Here is an 8863-nt window from a genome sequence, read left to right on the forward strand (position 1 = left end):
TGTTATCGTCATTTGTTCTCTCCAGGCTGATATACTACTGTATACTAACGGCCTCCTTCAAAGCAGGTGAAATTGCTGTTTCAAAACATACAGGGAACTTTCACTGCCCGTAAACACTCAGTAAAGCATCAGAACTACTGGGAACGCTTGAAGTCTCCTCGACTGTTTTTCTTGGAAAGTAGTCGAGAAAAATGCATCATAATTTGTTCCTGGAAAATCCTGAAGGGAATGGACCCAAACTTACTCACAAAAAACACTCCATTTGGAAACAAGAGACTTAACAGACGGTGCAGAGTACTGCCAATTAAAAAAAAAGTGCAACGAGTCTAAGAGAGAGAACAAGTTGCCAGGGGTTTCTGACTCTTCCTTTCTTTGTGCATATGGGAAACCACCAACAAACCTCTGGCATCTCGGAAGAGGGAACTTGGGAAGTTCTTCAAAGCAGTTCCTGATCAGCTGGGCTAAGGTTCGTACGTTGTGATGCGTGTAGCTAATAGTAACAGCCTGGTTGATCAGGCCTTGAATCAGCAGGAGCCCTGTTGTGACCAATCCACAGGATGGGGCGTTAACCCCCGGAAGCGTCCTTTAGGAATCATTACCAATTTACTGCTATCATTATGTGATATCTTGAGAGTGGGTCTCCAGTGTCTGCTTGTAACCGCAGTTATCACAAGTGCTTATTACCCTGAGAGCCTGTCTCGGTCAGAGGGTGTGGAAGCCTTTATAAGCCCAGATGAAAGTAATTCAGAGAAGACTTGGTAGGGAGTCTTGGTTAGGCACAGAGCTGGAAGATTTGGTGTTTAGACTTTGACGGGAACAGAGCTAAGGTGCTGTCTGAGATCATGGACCATTTACAAAGTTACAATGTGACTTTGTAAATGGTCCAGTCACGGTATTGTGCCTTTTTGTTCTTCAGTGTTATATATAGCTTTCACTCTTCCAAACATTGATTTGTGTGTACCTAGTTGAGTGGAAACAAGCAGTCCCGAATGGAGTGTAGTGTCTACCTGGCTACCTACCTGGAGAGTGTTCCGTGGGTCAACGCCCCCGCGGTCCGATCCATGACCAGGTCTCCCGGTGGATCAGGAATCAGGCAGAGATTGTAGATGAATGGTTCAGAGAACCGACAAGTCGATAAATTAGACACATGTGCAACACTTAGGTATCTTTAAAAAAGGAAACGTTACGCCATACATATGCTGTATTCTTTTCAAGACTGATGGACTGATTCCATCGACTCAAGGCTCAGGGACTGATTACCTCAAACTCCTCCTGTTCTTCACTATTCTCCTTTGTATGGACTGATGAAGCCACCGTGTGGCTAAACGTTTCCTCTTTAAAGATACCCAAATGCTGCATATGTGTCTAATTTATCAAGGCAGAGATTGTATCCTCGCTGTCTCGATTCACTACTCATTACCTCCCAGTGTTGAGGGTAAGACTGGTCTGACCTCCTCGCCTCTTATCCGACTTGTATTAAAAATCAGTCCTATATACTATTTGATTGCTCGGTTATATGCTACCAGTTATTTTTTTCCTATTGAAAAATTAAAAAAATAATTAGATTATCTTAGGAAAGTTAAATTGAGTATCTTACCCTGCGATATTATACATTCTAAAAACTGGATGAAATATTGGGGAAAATACTCCCATAGTACAAGATGACCTCTGCTGACCCATTTGTGACCGTAATATATTTTTTAAGATATGTGGGGAGAGTAATTAGTGTTTTCCTTGAGAGATTTTTTGGAAGTACTTACAGGACGAAACCGAATATTTAGATTAAAAAAAGTCACCCTGCTGGATTTGGCTCATTTATTGCCCTTATTGATACAGCTGTTGAATTAGCGTGACGTCACCATCACCCAGCCTGGGGTATTGTAGTGAGGGATCATCGCCCTGAGTCACCCATCGTACCGTCTGTCACATGAAGGCGGCCCTCAAAACCTGTTGTATCGAGAGATGTCACCCAAGACAAGATAGACAATCCAAACAATTTTTTCATGAATGAGCCTCAAAACCCTGTCAATGTATGCCAAATTTCTGACATAACCCTAACTCCACTAGACTTTGAGAAAGCCATTGACAACATGCCCATGCACTCAGCCCCAGGCCCAGACTCGTGGAACTCTGTGTTCATTAACAACTGCAAGAAACCCCTCTCACAGGCTCGAAGTATGCTATGGAGAAGGAACATAAAACACATAAGATTCTACAGTCGCTAAAAACAACGGATATACCCCCACTCCATAAAGGTGGCAGCAAAGCAATATGTAACGTAAAAGGACACAATTGCAACTAATGTGACATGTTACTGTGGCAACGTTTCGCTCTCCAGGAGCTTTGTCAAGCCGTTACAAACAATACATGGACACAGAGCGCTATATATAGGCTGTGATGAATGGTTTAAAAAACTGACAAGTTGAAGGTTGAGATACTGATGAAGCCACACAGTGGCTTCATCAGTCCAATACAAAGCAGAAAGGTGTAAGGAGAAGAGGTGTTTGAGGTAATCAGTCCCTCAGCCTGGAATCGATGTATTCAATCCACCAATCTTGTAGAATGTACAGCACAGGGCCGTAGACGTGGTTTTTTAAGCCATTCGTCACATCTGTCAGACACTGCAACATCATGGGATCTTGATACAAAGAATTCTTTAACACTTGTCCAACCATTGGACGAAGACCTACTTACACTAGTGGATGGTTCCACTATGACCCCGCCTCCTCCTGCTTCGCCTCACCTGACTACAGTATAAAAGCCACGTAAATCAGTGAAGGTTCGGTGAATGTATGTACATTCCTCGTCAAGAAACTCAGGACTACAAATTCAGTATTATGCTCTTAGGAAAAACCCGATGATGATGCCTCTTTTGGTCTTAATATCTTGACTGGAATAGAAGTGTGTGAGATTATTTTTATTTGTACGTTTCCGGTAAACATGAAATCTTGGGTTGTTGTCTACTTTGTGAATGAGGACGTCGAGGAAAGGTAGCTTGTCACTGGATAACCAAGTGACCAAGTGACGCTTGAAGGGATGATGTTGGCGAAGTGTTCGGACTCTAGGTGTTCCATGTATAAGTTGGCTAGGACGGCACTGATGGGGGACCCCATTCCCATGCCGTAGGTTTGTTTGTAGAGCTTGTTATTGTAAGAAAAGAGATCTTCAGATCATCAATTCTCCATGCACCAACACCATTCCTAACAAAGTTATAATTCTTTCCAACAGCCAGGTTGCATTGAACGTTCCTAAAGTACTTGCACAAGCTAACACCAGAGTCGCCATCACTTCCAGCACTTCAATAAAGGATCTAACCAGGACAAAATCCAAGTACCATGAACCAGTCAACGCAGGGGTTTACACTATACCCTGTGGAGGCTGCGACAGGATTTATATAGGTGAAACAGCAAGAAACCTCGGAACCCGCCTCATTGAACACATTTATGCATGTAGGAACGATAACTTGAACAACGCCTGTGTACAACACCGAAATTCCACCAATCATCTCATGAAGTTCAGGGACGCCCAATTAGTGCCTTGAATCAACACTAATCGCTGTTTCTAATACAATTAAACAAAACAACGGCAGCTTCACCATCTCTGAAGTCTTATCAAGAATCCTCCTGAAAACAGTAAACCCTGCAATCACATAGTCTCTCCTGTTATACTACACAAGCACATTACAGAGAATGAACATTAAAACAGGCTTTCCTCATTCAGCCTCCAATAGAAATATTTGTCTAACCTATTTTTGTTACCCAAGTAATAGCTTTTATATCCTTTTACTCGTGTGCGAGTTAATTGTTCTACCATATTGTATTACTACTACTACTACAACTAATATCACTACTACTACTACCACTTATATCATTACTACTACTACTACTACCACTAGTATTGCACCTCACTCTAAGCCTATATATACCCTCTGTGTCCATGTATTGTTTGTAATGGCTTGACAAAGCTCCTGGAGAGCGAAACGTTGCCACAATAAAAATGTCACATTAGTTGCACTTGTGTCCTTTTACGTTACGTTATATTGTCGTTAATTCTACCAACATATATACAGCAAAGCAATAGCTAAGAACTACAGACCAATAGTTTTAACGTCCCACATCATAAAAATCTTTGAAAGAGTTCTAAGAAGCAGGATTGCAAACCATCTGGACTCCCAACAATTGTACAATCTATACACAATCCAGGGCAACGTGGGTTCAGAGCAAGTCGCTCCTGCCTCTCGCAACTACTGGACCACTGGAAAACAAACAGAATGCAGATGTACTATACACAGATTTTGCAAAAGCCTTTGTAATAGCGCACAAAATAGCGCTGTTAAAGGGATAACTGGCAAAGTAGGCAGATGGATCTTCAACTTTCTAACCAATCGCACACAAAGAGTAGTGGTCAACAGAGTTAAATCAGATGCTGCCATAGTGAAGAGCTCTGTCCCACAAGGCACATTACTCGCACCTAACCTGTTCCTCATCCTCGTATTAGACATAGAGAGAGATGTAAACCATAACACCGTATCATCCTTTGCAGACGATACTAGGATCTGCATGAGAGTGTCATCCATTGAGGACACTGTTAACCTCCAAGAAGATATAAACCAAGTTTTCCAATGGGCAACAGAGAACAATATGATGTTCAATGAAGACAAATTCCAACTACTCCGTTATGGAAAACTGGAGGAAATAATAACTAGAACTGAGTATACTACAAACTCCAATCACACAATAGAGCGGAAAAGTAATGTGAAGGACCTGGGTGTGGTAATGTCCGAAGACCTCACCTTCAAGGATCACAACAATGCCACTATCACATCTGCTAGGAAACTGATAGGATGGATAATGAGAACATTCAAGACAAGAGATGCCAAGCCAATGATGATCCTTTTTAAATCACCTGTTCTATCTAGGCTGGAATACTGCTGTACATTAACATCTACATTCAAGGCAGGTGAAATTATAGATCTAGAGAATGTACAGAGAACCTTTAATGCACGTATAAGCTCCATCAAACACCTTAACTACTGGGAACGCCTGGAAGCACTTGATTTGTACTCACTGGCGAGCAGGCGAGAGAGATACGTCACAATCTATACCTGGAAGATCTTGGAGGGACTGGTCCCTAATCTGCATACAGAAATCACTCCCTACGAAAGCAGACTTGGCAGGCGATGCAGTATACCCCCAGTGAAAAGTAGGGGCGCCACTGGTACACTAAGAGAAAACACAATATGTGTCTGGGGCCCAAGACTGTTCAACAACCTCCCACCACCCATATGGGGAATTACCAATAGACCCCTGGTTGTCTTCAAGATGGAGCTGGACAGATACCTAAAGTCAGTGCCGAATCAGCCTGGCTGTGGTTCGTATGTTGGACTATGTGCGACCAGCAGTAACAGCCTAGTTGATTAGACTCTGATCCACCATAAGGCCTGGTCATGGACCGGGCCGCGGGGGAGTTGATCCCCGGAATACCCTCCAGGTAAAACTCCCACCTCCTGATGATAGCCCATTACCGGTCACCTGCCAGATGTTACCCACTGGACGTATTCAACCCTTGACCTAGGTCCATTGTGGTGGATGCCTAGTGAATGTCGCCCCACATTCCTTGCCTGAGTCACCCGCTGGCATCCATGGATAGGTGACCAAGTTGCTGAATTACCTATTGTGAGTCTGTGACCTGCAAGGAGACTGCAGTGTAACACAAGGGCGCTATGGCCCCTGTCGGCCCCTTGATACTCCTGCCACACTCACCCAATGGAATATAGAGAGCTCTCCTCCGAGGTCAACAGTCTGCCTCAGTCGTACCCATCACGACCCTCGCCCTAGCGTATGGTGCTTGAGGAAATATGAAGACCCATGATTAGGTAGCGGTGGTGGTTGGTACAAACAGCCGGAAAAGGATAAGTTAAGAAATCAATGAGGATAAGATGCAGATTAAAAAAATGGCATGGAAAATCCATAAGTTTAATCCCTTTTATAAGACCCCCCAGGGAGGGCGAAGACAGGCCCAAGAATTTTAGTCTTGTAGCGAAGAGAATGGTTGTAGTTACGTACTCTTGTAGCGAAGAGAATGGTTGTAGTTACGTACTCTTGTAGCGAAGAGAATGGTTGTAGTTACGTATTCTTGTAGCGAAGAGAATGGTTGTAGTTACGTATTCTTGTAGCGAAGAGAATGGTTGTAGTTACGTATTCTTGTAGCGAAGAGAATGGTTGTAGTTACGTATTCTTGTAGCGAAGAGAATGGTTGTAGTTACGTATTCTTGTAGCGAAGAGAATGGTTGTAGTTACGTATTCTTGTAGCGAAGAGTGGAAAAGGGAATACATGATTACAGAGGCTCTCTCTCTCTCTCTCTTTCTCTGTCTGTCTGTCTGTCTCTCTCTCTCTCTTTCTCTGTCTGTCTCTCTGTCTGTCTGTCTGTCTCTCTCTCTCTCTCTCTCTCTCTCTCTCAGTACGGTGATAATAACTGACTGGAACAAAGGGGTTAATATTAAAAAAATAATATTCTTAATACTGTAATATTACCTCCTTTTTTTAACAATTTAAAATGATCAGTCCTTGATCAGACCTCCCGGTGGATCAAGGTCTGATCCACCAGGCTGTTACTGCTGGCAGCATGTAATCCAACCGACGAACCACAGCCCAGCTGATCGGGTTAAATTTTTTTTTGGGGGGGGGACAGGATTTTTAAACATAAAGTAGATTTTGGAATGCCATTTTGATTTTGATTTCAATTTCTATTGTGTGATTATTTTTTTTTATTGAGTTTTGTTACCACATTTTATTTTTTATTTATATACAGTAAATATCTGATAATATCTAAATAAATGGCCCTTATAGAAGAATGTCATGAATTACCATTACTTATGGAATTTATCTATTTTTGTTGAGATTTTTTTTTACTATAAATATTTTTGTTAAATTTTCTCTGAATTTAATTCTAGTTTATGTTAATTATTCATTTTAACATCCGTGTCATTTTTTTTATTTTTGATAATAGAATACCATATATATATATATATATATATATATATATATATATATATATATATATATATATATATATATATATATATATATATATATATCCCTCCAAGTGTGAAATCATCACAGCGAACCAGGAAATAATCAATGCTGTGCGAAGAATCCTCCCGGAAGTCTCAACTACAACTCCGTCCAACAGTACCCTCTTGGGGGCACCGCTGGGTCACCAGGCCATCAACACTGTCCTCAGGGACAAATTGAATGACCTGATGAGAATGGAGGAGAGAATAAGCGATCCTGATGCCCATGATGCTCTGTATCTCCTCACAAGGTGTCTTACTATGCCAAGACTCACTTACTTCTTGAGGTATACACCCTCTTTTGACAACCCAACACTCGATGAATATGACGCACACCTGAGATCAACTTTTAAGAAGGCACTGAACCTGTCACTAGAGGATGAGCAATGGGATCAGGCAACCCTCCCAGTGCGACTGGGAGGTATAGGGGTGCGTAAAGCAACGCATGTTGCTTTACCTGCTTTTCTGTCTTCATGTTTGGCTTCCAGTGCATTAGTCAAGAAGATAGTTCCCGAATGCTTGGAGACGTGGAAGGAGCTCAAGACCCCAGGTTTACTGAAGCAGCGATTCGGTGGGACACCCTTACAGACTCCTCCAGTAGACCAGCTCCTCCCAAAGAGCACAAACAGTCCCACTGGGACAAACCGATCATGGAAAAAATCGCCAACACAATGCTCTCCAATGCTTCAAGAAAGGACAAAGCTCGTCTCCTGGCAGTGAAGGCACCACACTCAGGAGATTTCCTGTTAGCTGTTCCCAATTCCTCCCTGGGCACCCGTCTCGACCCACAGGCCATTTGGATTGGTGTTGCTCTTCGCCTAGCCGCCCCTAACCTCACCGAACATAGGTGTATTTGCGGCAGGGCGACAGCTGATCAATTCGGACTTCATGGTCTCGTGTGTCACACAGCAGAAGGGAAGTATGCCAGACATGAGGAAGTCAATGACATCATAAAGAGAAGCCTCGCCACAGCCCGTTGCCCAGCTCAACGGGAACCCCAAGTACAGAGGTCTGATGGAAGTCAAAAGTGTCCTGATGGAGCCACTATGCTACCCTGGAAGGATGGAAAGCAGATTGCCTGGGACTACACCTGTGCTGCCACATTGGCAGACACCTACTTGCCATACTCCGTAGTGGAAGGGAGTGGAGCTGCCAGCCACAGGGAGACCCAGAAGATCCGAAAATATGAAGACCTTCCCCCTTGCTATAACTTCATTCCAATAGGGTCGGAGACCCTTGGAGCATGGGGCAAGTGTGCTCTAAAGTTCCTCAAAGAGCTGGGTGAAAAGCTCATCATAGAAACCAAGGACCACAGGGCGACCAGCTTCCTCTTTCAGAGACTCAGTGTTGCGATCCAGAGAGGAAATGCCTGCAGCATTCTGGGCACACAGCCCACTGCAGGGGAGCTGGACGAAGTATTCGAGATGTAGCTCTGAGTTACCTATGTTGTTTTGCTTTCTGTTGTATTTTTGCGAATGTTTGGCCAATGTATTTTGTCTTTAAATAATATATATATATATATATATATATATATATATATATATATATATATATATATATATATATATATATATATATATATATATATATATATATATATATATATATATATATATATATATATATATATATATATATATATATATAATATATATATATATATATATATATATATATATATATATATATATATATATATATATATATATATATATATATATATATAGGTAAAACTTGCTAATTAGGCCGAATAGGGCAAGCGAAAATTTGTGTATGCAATAATTTCGGAA

This window comes from Cherax quadricarinatus, chromosome 1 (genome assembly GCF_038502225.1).
Source record: "Cherax quadricarinatus isolate ZL_2023a chromosome 1, ASM3850222v1, whole genome shotgun sequence".
Taxonomy (NCBI): Eukaryota; Metazoa; Arthropoda; class Malacostraca; order Decapoda; family Parastacidae; genus Cherax; species Cherax quadricarinatus.